Here is a 14,476-nt window from a genome sequence, read left to right on the forward strand (position 1 = left end):
CTACTTGTCCATATTGAGGATTAGTTTAGTTGGCATTAAATAATATAATCCATAAATTCACGCACATAAGAACTTTAATATATCTCAATTTATTGAAATAATGACAATACTGACCATTTATATAACGCATTAGTTTTAGTTATGTTAACTCATTTGATTCTTATACTAATATTGGGAAATAGGTACTATTATTATCCCCACCATACAGATGAGGAAACTGAGTCTGAAAGAAGTTAACTTTCTTGCCTAGGGTCATATATCTGGTGAGTATCTGAAGTGAGACTGGAAATCAGGACTTCTCCACTCTAGGTCAGCATTCTATGGACTGTACCACCTAGTTGAAGGTAAAGGAATGATTGAGTGTCATTGTCAAAGCCTCCATATTGTAGATCTCCTTCTCTTCCCTTAGGATACCATGTATAAGATGATACATGACCATTTGGTATTTGGACCAAATGAAGGTAACAGTGCCAACCACATATTAAATATCAGCAAAACTTAGTTTCTTCCTGGGGTACCCTGGTGGCATAGTGAATAGAGCACTGGGTTGGAATGAGGAAGATTTATCTTCCTGGGTTCAAATCTGGCCTCAGACACTTACTCATAACTCATGTAACCCTATTTCTCTTAGTTTCCTCATCTGTAAAATGAGCTGGAGAAGAAAATGGCAAACCACTTCAGTATCTTTGCCAAGAAAATCCCAAATGGGATCACAGAGTCTGACACAAATTGACAAAACAACAGCAATTTCTTTTTAATATTTTAGATGAAAAAATGTTCAAAGGAAACTTCTAATTTGTCCCTCTACTCTTAGGATATTGCAGGAATCTTTTAAAGCTACTTATCCATATTGAGATTTGGTTTAGTTGGAGACCACTTTGGAGACCATTGCTGCAAAACAACTATATATGATGCAAATACTTTTTATGTCCCAGATATTTAAAATTTTTTCTTTTGCTTATTAAAAACATCTAATCTTCTCTATAAAAATTTTCGTACCTTGCCTTCATATTCTACACGTTAATTTTTAAAATTAAAATTTTGAATTTTAATGTTATTTTTATTTTATTCTATATCTAGGGGCAAAACTCATATTAAATGATGGAAGTAAAGCACTTTGCAAAACTTAGTGATATATAAATATTTTTATTATTAGCCTATACCTCACTAGACCTCCAGTCTTTCAATTACTTCATTTTCTCAATGCCTATATTCTCCATACTCCAACTGAACTCAAGTGATGTTTATAGAGCAATACCAAGGTGGGATGGAGAGGGAGGGGCATGGGAATATAGACAAACACACTCAATCTTAATCTATATTTTTAACACCTTAAGTCTAGACAATTGACAAACAATAACTCAAATATTTCTGAGGTGTAAGTGCTTACAATGATAATTTAACAAGGGAAGAATTTATTAAGTACTTACTGTGTGCAAACAGTGTGCTAACTGTTTTACAAATGTTATATCATTTGATTTTTTTTTTTTAAACCCTTACCTTCCGTCTTGGAGTCAATACTGTGTATTGGCTCCAAGGCAGAAGAGTGGTAAGGGTAGGCAATGGGGGTCAAGTGACTTGCCCAGGGTCACACAGCTGGGAAGTGTCTGAGGCCAGATTTGAACCTAGGANGAAAAGAAACACATAGAGGTGGCTGCTGACTTCCTGATTGCAGGGGAGTGGGGGGAGAAAAGGTCCGAGGGCAGCATTTTGTTTACAGGGGGTTCTGTTATGTTTCCAAGACATATGTGTGTGTGTATGTATATATGTATATATATATGTATATACATACATATATATATATATATGTACAGGATATCACAAAGAACCTCCCATGATATGCCAGACTTGATGACTATTATTCATTTTGGTGATTCACATGGTCACAATGATCCTTTTGGAAGGCATTTAGGAAGCACTACTAAGAATCTTTAAGCCCTGAGCAATAAACTTAAGCCATTAGAGACAAAGATGTTTCTCCTTCACTGCTGCCAGTGGAGACAAGAGCTTTAGAAGAGAAAGATAGTTTAGGAAAAAGAACAGCTAATTATGAAAATGGTATCTGAAACAAGTTAGATTTCTAGACCATGACTTAGAATTTTTTTTAATTTTTTAATAAGTCATATCTGACTCCTGACCCCATTTGTGGTTTTCTTGGCAAAGATACTACAGTGGTTTGCCATTTCCTTCTCTAGATCATTTTTAAAATGAGGAAACTGAGGCAACCAGGATTAAGCGACTTCACCCAGTGTCACACAACTAATAAAGGTCTTAGGCCAGATCTGAACTCATGAAAATGAATCTTCCTGATTCTAGGCCCAGCACTTTGTCACCTGCACCACCTAATTGCCCTGGCTTAAAATATAGGAATCATTAATTCTTTTTTTTTTTTAACCCTTAACTTCTGTGTATTGGTTCATAGGTGGAAGAGTGGTAAGGGTGGGCAATGAGGGCCAAGTGACTTGCTGGGAAATGTCTGAGGCCAGATTTGAACCTAGGACCTCCTGTGTCTAGGCCTGACTCTCAATCCACTGAGCTACCCAGCTGCCCCCGGAATCATTAATTCTTGATTGGAGATGGATACTTCTAATAAGAGTTAGTAAAAATGTATTTTCTGGTTGTTTTTTACATCTAACATCAGCAGAGCAAATTTCAATAGAAAAAAGAAGTAGAAAACACAGAGAATAGATATAGTGTAGGAAAAAAGATAGCAATGAAGGTAGTTGCTGATATGAGATACATTTTAAAAGCTATACTTCTTCCCCCTACATATTAAACACTTACCAAATGCTTATAAGATTGGATCATATCATGAGAATATCTAGGAACCAGAAGGGAAAAGTATATTATTCATTATTTGGGCTAAGATCAACAGGACAAATAATTGATATTGCCATGGGAGTACTGGCCACCTGGACAAAAGGAGGAGATAGAGGAAGAATCAAAGAAATACCATAAGTCTGGCACGGTTTAATAACAATATCTAACATTTATATAGAGCTTACTATGCCCCAGGCACTGTGCTAAACCCTTCACAATTGTTATCTCATTTGATCCTTGCAACAACTCAGGGAGGTAGGTATTATTATTATCTCTATTTTACAGATAAGAAAATGGAGGCAAACAAAAGTTAAGAGACTCCCCCAGAGTCCCACAGCTAGTAAGTATCTGAGGCAGGATTTGACTTCAGGACCCGTGTTCTATCCATTGCACCATCTAGCTCCCTAGCATAATTTTGGATTAGTTACTAAGTAAATTGGGAGAAATAAGAGGGATCTATTGGTCCCGGGCATGAAGATCCTGATCAGGAATTCTGGGCTCTTTGTTTCACTTAAATGCCAAAGGTCACAATAGCAGAGCTGGAGGGTGCTTTAGGTCTTAGAATATTAGAAGCATAGATTCATACATATGACTTAGAAAGTCATGGCAGGATGCTGGAGACCTACGAAAACAACCTACTCCTCCTGACAAAAACAGGCCCATACAGATGAAAGGATTTGTCCAAGGCCACACACACACAAGCTGATTACTACTAGCATCATGAATAAGATGAACCCAGGGTTTGTGCCTTGCACTTCAGGGCTTTCTCCAACATGCCATACTGGCTTACATTGTTGGTGGCAGCCATAGCCATCATGTGGCCAGTCGTAATTTCGATGTTTCTATCCTAGGTTGGATCAAAACAATATCGACACAAATTTTGTCTCTCTGGAATTGTTGTCTTCAAGGTTTCTTGGCAATTTCTTAAAAGGAGGGCATAAGGGCATACTTCTTCTCAAAACCAAAAGATGAGCAAGGGTTTGAGTAGCTGCCCACCTTCCTTTCTGTATATAATCCTCTAGACTGGAGTCTTGGCTCCCAGCCACACTCATGCAGGGCTTTCTTGTTATCCTCCTTCACATCCTCCAAAAACTACTCCAAGCAGTCAGCACACGATGATGCTGACGGTCTCATCTCTCTCAGGAATGTCTCTATGAGCTTTAAGTGAAAGAAATGAAGCATGAGTGGTAGATTCAGGCATGAGTCTGTCCTGGTGTTCTTTCCATCCCATCCACTCAAAATTAAATGAAGTAACGTCATATTTATATTTTTGCTATGTTTCTCAATATCATTCATTTTGAAAAGCACAATAATAAATGAGTTTCCTTCTGCCCCCCACTGCCCCACGCTCCCTAGCTGAATTGCTGTAGCTGCTGCCCCAAGAAAGAAGGAACAAGGAACAAAGCCATAGTTACCTAGTTTCACATCTCACAGGGCCATGCTGACCTGAAAACACATCTATCTGGTATTTCCAGCACACCTAGGCAAGCAGCTTATTTAATTATACAAATGTTTCCTTAGCGCCCTTTGTGCATAAGCACCTATGCTTGGCATTGAGGGAAGAGCAGAGCGGGTGAAGCTCTGGTCCTCTCTCATTTGAAGCTTTTTGTAAGCTGGGCTCTTCCTATTTTTCCAGGCTTTTTATACCTTAGTTACTTTCCCCTTTTTTCCTTTAAATCCTTACTATCTTGGAATTGATTCTAAGCATCAATTCCAAGGCAGATGAGCAGCGAGGGCTAGGCAATTGGGGTTAAGTGACTTGCCTAGGGTCACACAACCTGGACATATCTGAGGTCAGATTTAAACTCAGAACCTCCTGTCTCCAGGCCTGACTCTCCATCCACTGAGCCACCTAGCTGCTCCCGCCTTATTTATCTTTATATATTCCAGCTTCACTGGCCTACTTGCTGCCCTGGAATACAAAATACCAGCTGCCATCTCTGTTTGCATGCCTGGAATGGTATGCCTTCTCACTTTTACCTCTTTATTTTCCTGAACTTCTTCTACACTCAGCTCAAATCCCACTTTTTACTGGGAGTCTTTCCTACAGTGTCTTATACTTGCAGATTATCTTCCATGCACTCTGTATATGTACAGTATATCATATATAGGTATGCATATAATATAGACTATGCTATATATTTATTATATGTATGCATGATATAATATATAGCTATATTGTTTTTAATATAAAATCTATATACAAGCTTTAGCTGTATATTATATTGAGATATTTACATATTATATAAAATATAAAATCTATATATAAACATTCTATTATATATCTCTATATGCTACATGAGATATGTTTATGTATTGATCATAATATAAAATATAAAATCTATATATTATATTATATGTCTAGATATGTTCTATAGATGTTTGTTACTTTTAATTAAAAAATAAAATCTCTATATCTATATAAAGTTATATATCTATATATAGACATGTTTACATGTTACTTTTAATTAAAATATAAATCTACATAGCTATATAAAAGTTATATTACATATCTATGTTATATCTATATGTTTATTTCTATATAATATATACACACATTATCTGCTATCTAATATTCACCTATCCACAAATTTTCTCCCCTATTAGAATGTGAGCCCCTTGAGGGCAGGAACTATTAATTGTATCTTTAGCACTTAGTAGTGTCCAGTACAAGGTAAAGGCTTAACAAATACTGGTCCAGGATCCCTGAAAGCCTTAGGGAGCAAGGAGATCAGATATAGACAAAAAGTAATTCTAGCATGAGGCAGAGCATCATAAGAACCAATAGGAGAGATACAAATTACAGTATACTTAGAGAGGAGGTTGACAGTTTAAGGATGGCTTCCTCTAGGGAATGAACTTGAGCTGGAGATTGAAGGACAATTAAGATTTACATAAATGGAAAGGAGGGAGGAGGGAATTCTAAGCACAAGGAATGCTGTGAATGAGGCATTAACAATGTCAGGGGTATGCTGGCACATTTTTACCACTTGGTTCTCCACCCCAAAAATGTACACAGATGCAGTACACTTTTAAATTTAATCTAGACTATCAATATTTTCTCCATCACATTTTTAAATTTTGACAATCAACACAATACTAAATAAAGCCCTGATTTGTAATATTTGTTGATTTCTGACATATAAATGCTTGTATTGAAAATTTAACAATCAGCTCATCTGACAGTTTGAGGTAACTTCAGCACAGCCTTGGAAAGGTTCTTAGTGGGGCAGCATTTTGACACCTGTCTAGCTGAAGCAGAGGGTCCATGCTGGGGAAGAATAGGACATGTAGTAGGAAAGGTGGAGAGACTTGAATTCTAGGTTTGGTATTGCAATATGTACAAATAATATGAATGTATTACATGAATATATAGAGATAGATATATAATATTCTTATAATATATTTACAATATAATATAACAATATGCCATAATATTATATATATATATATATTCCTGGACATAGTATGAATATAGACCTTTTAGAGTAGAGTCTGTAGAATTATGGGATGCTGATATTGAACTGACATTAGAGGTCATTAAGCCCACTTTATTTTATTTCACCTGATTTTGCTTTTCATTAGTTTTTTCTTCTAGTACTTTTTTAATTTTATTTTTATTCTGAATTTAAACATACATAACCCCCCATGAACATTTCTATCCATTTCTATTTTATCTATTTCCATTTTATGACACTTGCTTTTTAAAAGTATGCTTTTTAAAACTCTACACCAGTACTTTCTTTTTCAAAAAGGTTTTTATTGTTCTCAATTACATGTAAAACAGTTTTTTAAATTCATCTTTTATAATTTTTGAGTTCCAAATTCCCTCCATCCCCTCCCCCTTGAGAAGGCAAGCACTTTGATTTAGACTATACATTACACATTTAACTTTCAAAACTGTCTTGCTTGTCTGCACTTCTTTCTCAAATTCCTTGTGCTCGCTTTTATACAGGTTGAAAACTGATATCATGGCTCTCCCCTTTTTTGCATCACTGTTGCTAAGCCAATTCTCCTCCTCCAAAGCCAATTAAAAGCTGAGAGAAACAAAAACCCATCTTGTAACAAATAAAGCTCATCAATCAAAATCAAAATTCTCAACAGCCCTGTCCAAATAAGCATGCCTTTTACTGCTCCTTATGTCCATCAATCACCTCTCTGTCAAGAAGTGTGTGGGGGACATGCTTCAGAGGCATAGTTGGCCATTCATTGATGAGCAGCTGTTCTGCAATTGATTGCCTTAGAAAGTTTCCTGGGGGTGCTGAGAGGTTAGTGATGTGCCTGTGGTCTCCCAGCCAGATATCAGAGATAGAACTGGAACACAGGTCTTCCTGACTTCATGATCAGCTTTCTCTCCACTGGGCCAAGCTTTCTCTCTTGTCCTCCCCATTATTTAATGCAAACTATTAATGCATAAAGCCAGCAGGCCATCTTTCTGTTGTAGTAGTTGCATTGTTTAGTCGTGTTTTGGTTCCTGGCACCAACAGGACAGGTGGAGGTGCCATGTGGTCTGTAAATACCTGGCCCTGATTTCTCTTTGGTTCCTGTTGTTTATTCTTTCCTGATATTAGGTGAAGGTGGGTTGGAGACAGAATAGCCTGACTGAAACCTTATGAGCTTTAAAAGGTTGAAAGAGCCCCACCAGAGGTCCAGAAGCCAACCTTGGCAAAGAGCCAGGCTTGAGTGACCTACCTGACAGCCTAGCAATGAATTGACCTGACAGTTGAGATAGTATGTCCTGCAAACAAGGGAGTGATTACTTGTACCACACCTAGAACCTGGTCCAGTGTGGGGGCAAGGGGGATTAAGAAGAATTTTTTTACCAGTCCATTTAAATTTGAGCCCGCTTTCCCCAAGGACTGAAGCAGTGGAAGGGAGAAGGTGTCTCTAGTTTTTTTTGAGGAGGTGGAGTGGGGTGGTGAGGAAGGTGAGAATGTTTGCACTTCTATTTTTGCTCTATCTTTTCAGCAAATATCCCATTATAAAAACTAATTGATATTAATTGGCTATCTATGATATAGTGGAGATGTCAACAGGTTAAATTAAATTGACTTACTGATCAACAATATTGTGAGGCAATGTCAATGTTTTAGCCTTTGACATTGAAAACTTCTACTGCTCTTCAGAGGGAGCAACAGAATCCTGAGGGGAAGATGTAGTCAGACAAAGCATGAGGACTCGATTTGCTAGTGTGTATGTAGGTTGGAAGCATTAAGTCCAGAGTCTCGGTACACTAAAATATGGTGCCCAGAACAGAACATAATACTCTAAATGTGGTGTGACCACTGGAGAGTAAAGTAGGGCTATCATCTTCTTTCTGACACAATGACACCTTTTATTTTAATAAAGTTTTTTTAATTAAAAAAGTTCCGAATTAGCAAGCACTTATTTCCTTCTCTCTTCAACCACTAGAGGGGAAAAAACCAAAAACAACTTTTTGACCAAATATGTATAGACATGCAATCCAAGTCCCCATACTGACCAGTTCCAAAGATATGTGTCTCATTCCGTACTAGTCCATCAATCCTCTGTCAGGAGGTAGGTTACATTCTTCATCATCAGGCCTCTGGAGTCATGGTAGATCTTTGCACTGATCAGAATTCTTTAGTCCTTCAAATTTTCTTCTTTTTTCAATGCTACTGTTATAATATAAATTGCTCACCTGGTCCTATTTACTTTACTCTGCATCACTTCATACATTTTACATTTTTCTAAAATCATCTCATTATTTATTTCTTATAACACAATAGTATTTTACCACATTCAGATGCCATAATTTTCTGACCATTCCATAGTTAATGGGTAAATCTATAGTTTCCATCTATTTGCCACTAATATTTTTTAAAAAGGGCTGCTATAAATATTTTTGTACAAATATTACCCATAATGCCTTTCCTAAATTAACAAGATAGCATTAGGCTTCTTTTTGGGGCTACTAAATCACACCATTGAATTGAGTTTATAATCCCTGAAAACCTTTAGATATTTTTCAGTTTAGCTGCTATCTAGTTATGCATCTCCCATCTAATACTTGTGAAGCTGATTTTTTGAACCAAGTATAGGTATAGCATTTTAAAAAGAGAATATTGTCCCAGATCTCTTATGTAAGACTTTTGATACTTATTCCTATTGCATTTCACCTTATTAGATTTTGCATAATATTCTAACTTGTCAAAGTCTTTTTGGATCCTGATTTTGTCTTCCAATACGTAAGCTTTAGGCTTTGTGATATCTACAAATCCAATGGATGTGACATATATTCTCCAACATTCTTTGGGTTAGAGACTGGGAAAGGGACTGGATCTCTGATTTCATTGACAGAAGAAGCTCCTTGATAAGAAAATTTTCTCTATCATTTCAGGAGAGCATCTTCTCTGCAAGTTATAGTTTTACAGTTGCCTAGAACATGGAAGATTTGGTGATTTCCTCAGGGACACATAGCCAGTATGTATCAGAGATGAGAAGTGAACTCAGCTTTCCCTGGCTCAGGGAGCAACTCTTTATCAGTTCTACGTTGATAAAAATGTAGCCATTTTTTCAGATTGTTTTTCTTTATCCACAAAATCAAGGCTAGATCCTTAGGGCACTCTAAAGTAGAATCATTTTAAAGTCAATGTCAAGTCATTAATGACTACTCTTTTGGTCCATCCATTTGGCCAGTTCTGAATCTACCTGTTATCTGGTCTACATCTCTTCATTTTGCCTTCAAACAGAGAATGTGAAGCATTGTCAGATAATTTATTAAAAACTAGGCAGATTCGTTTTCTTTAGTATTCCCCTGATCTACCAGTTAAAAAAAGACATGAAGTTGTTCTATTATGATCTGTTTTCTACTGCTTCTTTTTCTAGATGTTTGCTCGCCATCCCTTTAACAATATATTCTAGAATTTTATGAAGATGTCTACCCTGGGATGTCATTCATATTTGTCTGGTGACTTGAATTCATCAAGATCAATCTATATCATTGCTTATCTGGAATATTGATTCCTATTAGTGATTTTTATTTAGTCCTTTCCTAGCTAAAGATTATTCTAGAGGAAAAAGAAAACCTCCAAGAGTCATAGAGTACTGCTTTCTTGTGGTTATCCATTAACTTTGTTGTGGTCCCATCCCTTCTGTAAGAACAAGGGATAAGAAATAGGGGAAAATGCAAAAGTTGTCTCTAAAATGAAAGAGGAGAATTTAGCCACAAACGCTGAGAAAAGATTCTAGAAGGAAAAGGCATTGCAGAGGAGGATCTTGGGAATTAACTGAGATAAACTGCCATAACACAACTGTCCTTTCCCTGAGCTGAAAGGGATAACACCTACTCCATCAGCTCCTATACCCTGACTAGTTTTGTGGAGAAACTAGGAGGGTTTCAGCTTGGAAGATACCTAGAAGGAGAACTGAGTTTTCCTGCAATGCTGTGGACAATCTGTCTGTGACAATTTGGCTAAGGTAAACCAAAGGGTTTAACATCTGGGACTTTGGGGTTTTACCTAAAAAGCCAACTCCAGGCTTGGGGGAAGGACTCAGAGTCTACTTGTGAATCCATTCTCACTAACTCTTTTTAGAGATAATTAAGTTTAATTGTATTCTTGGAATATAGATAGTCAGATGGTTTTTCGGGTTTAGAAAGATCAGGAAGTTGATAAGAAGGGCTTAAGAAGATCAGAAGGGCTTCCTCCTGAGAGTAGTGTAGGAAGTGGGTGGAGATTGAGCTTTGTAGAGACAGGGACCCTTTGGATCTTACCTAATAGTCCCTAACCTTAATAAAGAAAATAAACTTGTGTTTTCATATAGTGTCAAGGGGGTTGCACTTCACTGAACTAGGAAGGTTCCTAGGTGGGTTTTTCATCACCAATCCATCTGGTCCTTCCCTACTAACCTATCTCCTCTTGGAGATACATTTCTTTTTTCACTTCTTTGATTCTCTATCACTCTTCATTCATTATAATTAAGAAATAAACAAACAAAAAACCCAAAACCTTGTTCTGTTCTCTTTAGCATTCAGTGTCAGTTTCAGAGCATCCTAAGCTTTAGGGCTGCTGTTGCTATAGTCACAGAAGTATCCTGCCCTTTAGCAGCCATCCTCCATTACTTGTCCTTGCTTATATCTTCTCCATGTGTATTTTAAAATCTGAGTACGCACATGAACTGATGTAGAGTGAAGCTTTCAGGACCAGGAGAACATTGTTAAAAATGGTTACATTTACAATGATATTACTAAAAATAAGGCTTAGGGCATCTGAACTCACACTTCAAACAATGACCATTTGGGGCAGGCCAAGAGAACAGATGATAAAACAAGTATTCCTTCCATTGGTAGAAAAGTGGTAGTAGTTACAGGCATGTGCTTTCAGACATGGTTGTTTTGTAAGTCAAGTTTGCATAACTATTGGGCAAATTCAGTTTAGGGGCACGAGGAGATACATCAGAAAATTTTTATGGTATAAAAAATTCAATAGATTATAAAAACTAAATTATTTGATGAATTTCCTATGCTCGACTTCTCCCTCTTTACACAACTCTCATTTTTTTTTCTTCATCTATATTATTTCTCTGCATCTTTAGAACTTCATTGTTGAGAGTCCCTTATCCCTCCAAGGATAACTTTCTCTTTGGAATTTTTGTCTGAAATCTCACCTATTCTTTCTCTGAACACGGTTGAAATCTGCTTTCTAGAGTGCATGACAGATGATTTTCAGTCTTCTTCTCTATCACAAATTCTAAGCAAGAGTAGCCATTCCCCCCCAAAGTTCCTGTTATTTCAACTTCAACAGCCAGTTGCTTCTGGTGGATCAGAATCAGGTCTTCTTCAGCCTTTTGAAAGATGAAATTATCATTAAGGTAAGCCAAGAAATTGTCATCTATTTTGTCTTGACTGGAGAGAGCAAGAACTCTCTAGAGAGTCAGGTAATTGGAAACTCCTGTCAATATTATATCATGCTACCATGCCAGGATTATCTTTCCTGAATCCCTCATTTATTTCCTCCTTCTGTGTAGGTGGTCTACATGCAGAGACATCAAACTCTCAGCTTGAAGCCACAACCAGCATGGCTAAACCAGAATAAAAGATAATTGAGAAATGTTTAACAAAATGAATAAAAATATTAATAATCTTAAATAAATAAAAATGCAGCTCAGATGATATTAATTGGTGATTTTCTATATCACTACGTGGATAGCAGGGATCTGTTTCTATTCAAGTTTGACACCACTGGCTATTCAAATAGCATGCTCCTATGACTACACAGTTTTGATTTCTCCTTTTGTTGATCTCTGTCCAAATGTTCCCTACCATGATTTTCCTCTCTGTTCCTATACATTTTCATAATGTGATTCAATTCTACAGGCATTATGTGTGGAAGGCACAATTTATTTCCTTTATATATATATATATCATATTAAAGGCTACCTTTATTGCTATTCTTCAAGCTACAATTGCAGTTTTTCTCAAGCTTATCTACTCCTTCCTTTTCAAATGAGAGTCCTTTTGATTATAGATTTAAAAGACATTCCTACTAGTTCTTATTAGATGTACTCTGTCCCTAGTGAAGAACTTACTATTCTTAGTTTTTAAGCCATCATCCGGAAATCCAAGTTCTGTTCTTATACATTCTTCTTAACCAGTTGCTCTTTTTCCAGACGTGCCTTTCTCTTTGGAAGCCTTTGCCTTCAATAGACAGCAATAAAGATAAGCCCATCTGTGCCCCTAATGTTTTTGGTTTCTTGTCCAGGATCCTTGGCAATTCTTCTCAGATTCCTTCCAGCTGTTTGCACCCAAATGTATCGCCAAAGTGTGTAATAGTCATTAAGCTTGACAGATCTTTAAAGATTCTCTGTTATATCCTAGATACATCCCCTGAGAAAACAACAGAGGCTATCCTATTGTTAATTTCCAGGTCAACAATTAGCACCTCTTAACCACCAACCACCTCTGTGTGTCTTTTCCTCTTCTAAATCTTATTGCAGTTCCCTCCCCCAAACCCCAATTGATGGGATGTGCTCTGCCCCCCAGGGTGAAGGTGATACGAGGTAATGAATGTTTTCAGTATATTTTCCAGCTCTCCTGAAAATGCATAATGTCTTCTCAATGAAAACAAAGTTCAGATCAAAGTCAACCAAAAACAATTCTAACACTGAATTCATTCTAACAGGCAGTGAATATGGTTCAGGGATTATTTAATAAATTATGTGCTAACAAGATCAAATGCGAATCAATACCCTTGGAGTAGACAACATAGGCTCACGATGCAGATATGTTGACTTGCTACCTACCCTATTTACTTCATTTGAACATGAAGTGCGTAAATCTGAAGTTTACACTTCAGTTGTGTAGAAATTGAAAATATTATTTCATCTGCTATATTTATCAATGACAATTCTTTTACTAAGTACAATGTATTTTAAGGTGATTTTTAAAAATCTCAACTTGCAACTTAGAAAAAATGGAATTTGTTCAAGAACAGTTATAATCATTCAAAAATTTCCATAATTATATTTAATTGTGTTATATTTTTATTGTCTATTTTTTAAGAAGTGAAATAATATCCTTTTGTGGTGGCTAAGTCTATAACTGGTTTAAAGAGACTGGAGCACCTGATACCAGCACAAGGATAATAAAGATGATTCAATTAGCGAAAATATAGAAACCCAGAGTTAGATCCCAAATTCAGAAATCATACCACTAGCACTTATCACTGGCATACTTATCCCTGGCATTCAGAATAGTATTACTGATGGAGAGGAAAGACAGTTGAATTGGCTTTATATGACTGTTCCCAGTAAAATGAGGGTCTTCGCAAAATTTCATGACAGGGCAGATCTAGGATACTTAAAACCAAAAACTTTTGTCTTTGAATTGATACTAAGTATCAGTTCCAAGGCAGAAGAGTGGTAATTAGAGTTAAGTGATTTGACTAGGCACACACAACTAGAAAGTGTCTGGGGCCAACTTTAAACCCAGAACTTTCTGTCTCTAGGTCTGGGTTTCTATCCATTGAGCCACCTAGCAGAAACCTCAGGTTTAGTTTCTCTACTGAGAAAGTCCTTTGCTCACACTCTTTGACTGTTTATATCCAGATTCAAGGTATACCAAAGAAAATTGCTTAAAGCTTAGGTTTGCCTTGTGTTTAGATTCTCTCCCAAAAAAAGCAGTAGAAAAGTACTCAATTTATAATGTGCTACAGATATGAGACAGATATTTATTTCCTCTATACAAAAGAATTGCTTAATACAAAGATCTAGAAGCATGAATTGATAGAAAATTTAAACAAGGATACTATAAATAATAACTTTCCCAGGAGGTTAAAACATAAAATTATCAATCAACAAAACAAAAGAGAATGCTTTTCAGAGCAGCCAAATAGGCATTTTTTCACTTTACCTTCATTTGGTACTGTTCAAATAATTCTCTTCAGGTCCATATCTTCTAACAACCAGTTCAAGGCTTTGCGTTCTTCTCCCTGTCATTGATAATCCCTTCAGTGCAGAAATCTATTCTGGGGCCAGACATCTCTTATCAAAGGACCCAGGATCTCTGACTGTCTTGATTGCACAAGGTTGCCTCCATGCCTAGATATATCCATCTCAAGATTAATGTTCAGTGAAGGAACATTAAGCGAGGCTACCAGAGGCCTACACTTAGTCCATCATTCCTGTTCTAGCTACC

The sequence above is a fragment of the Gracilinanus agilis genome, chromosome 1, assembly GCF_016433145.1.
Source record: "Gracilinanus agilis isolate LMUSP501 chromosome 1, AgileGrace, whole genome shotgun sequence".
NCBI lineage: Eukaryota > Metazoa > Chordata > Mammalia > Didelphimorphia > Didelphidae > Gracilinanus > Gracilinanus agilis.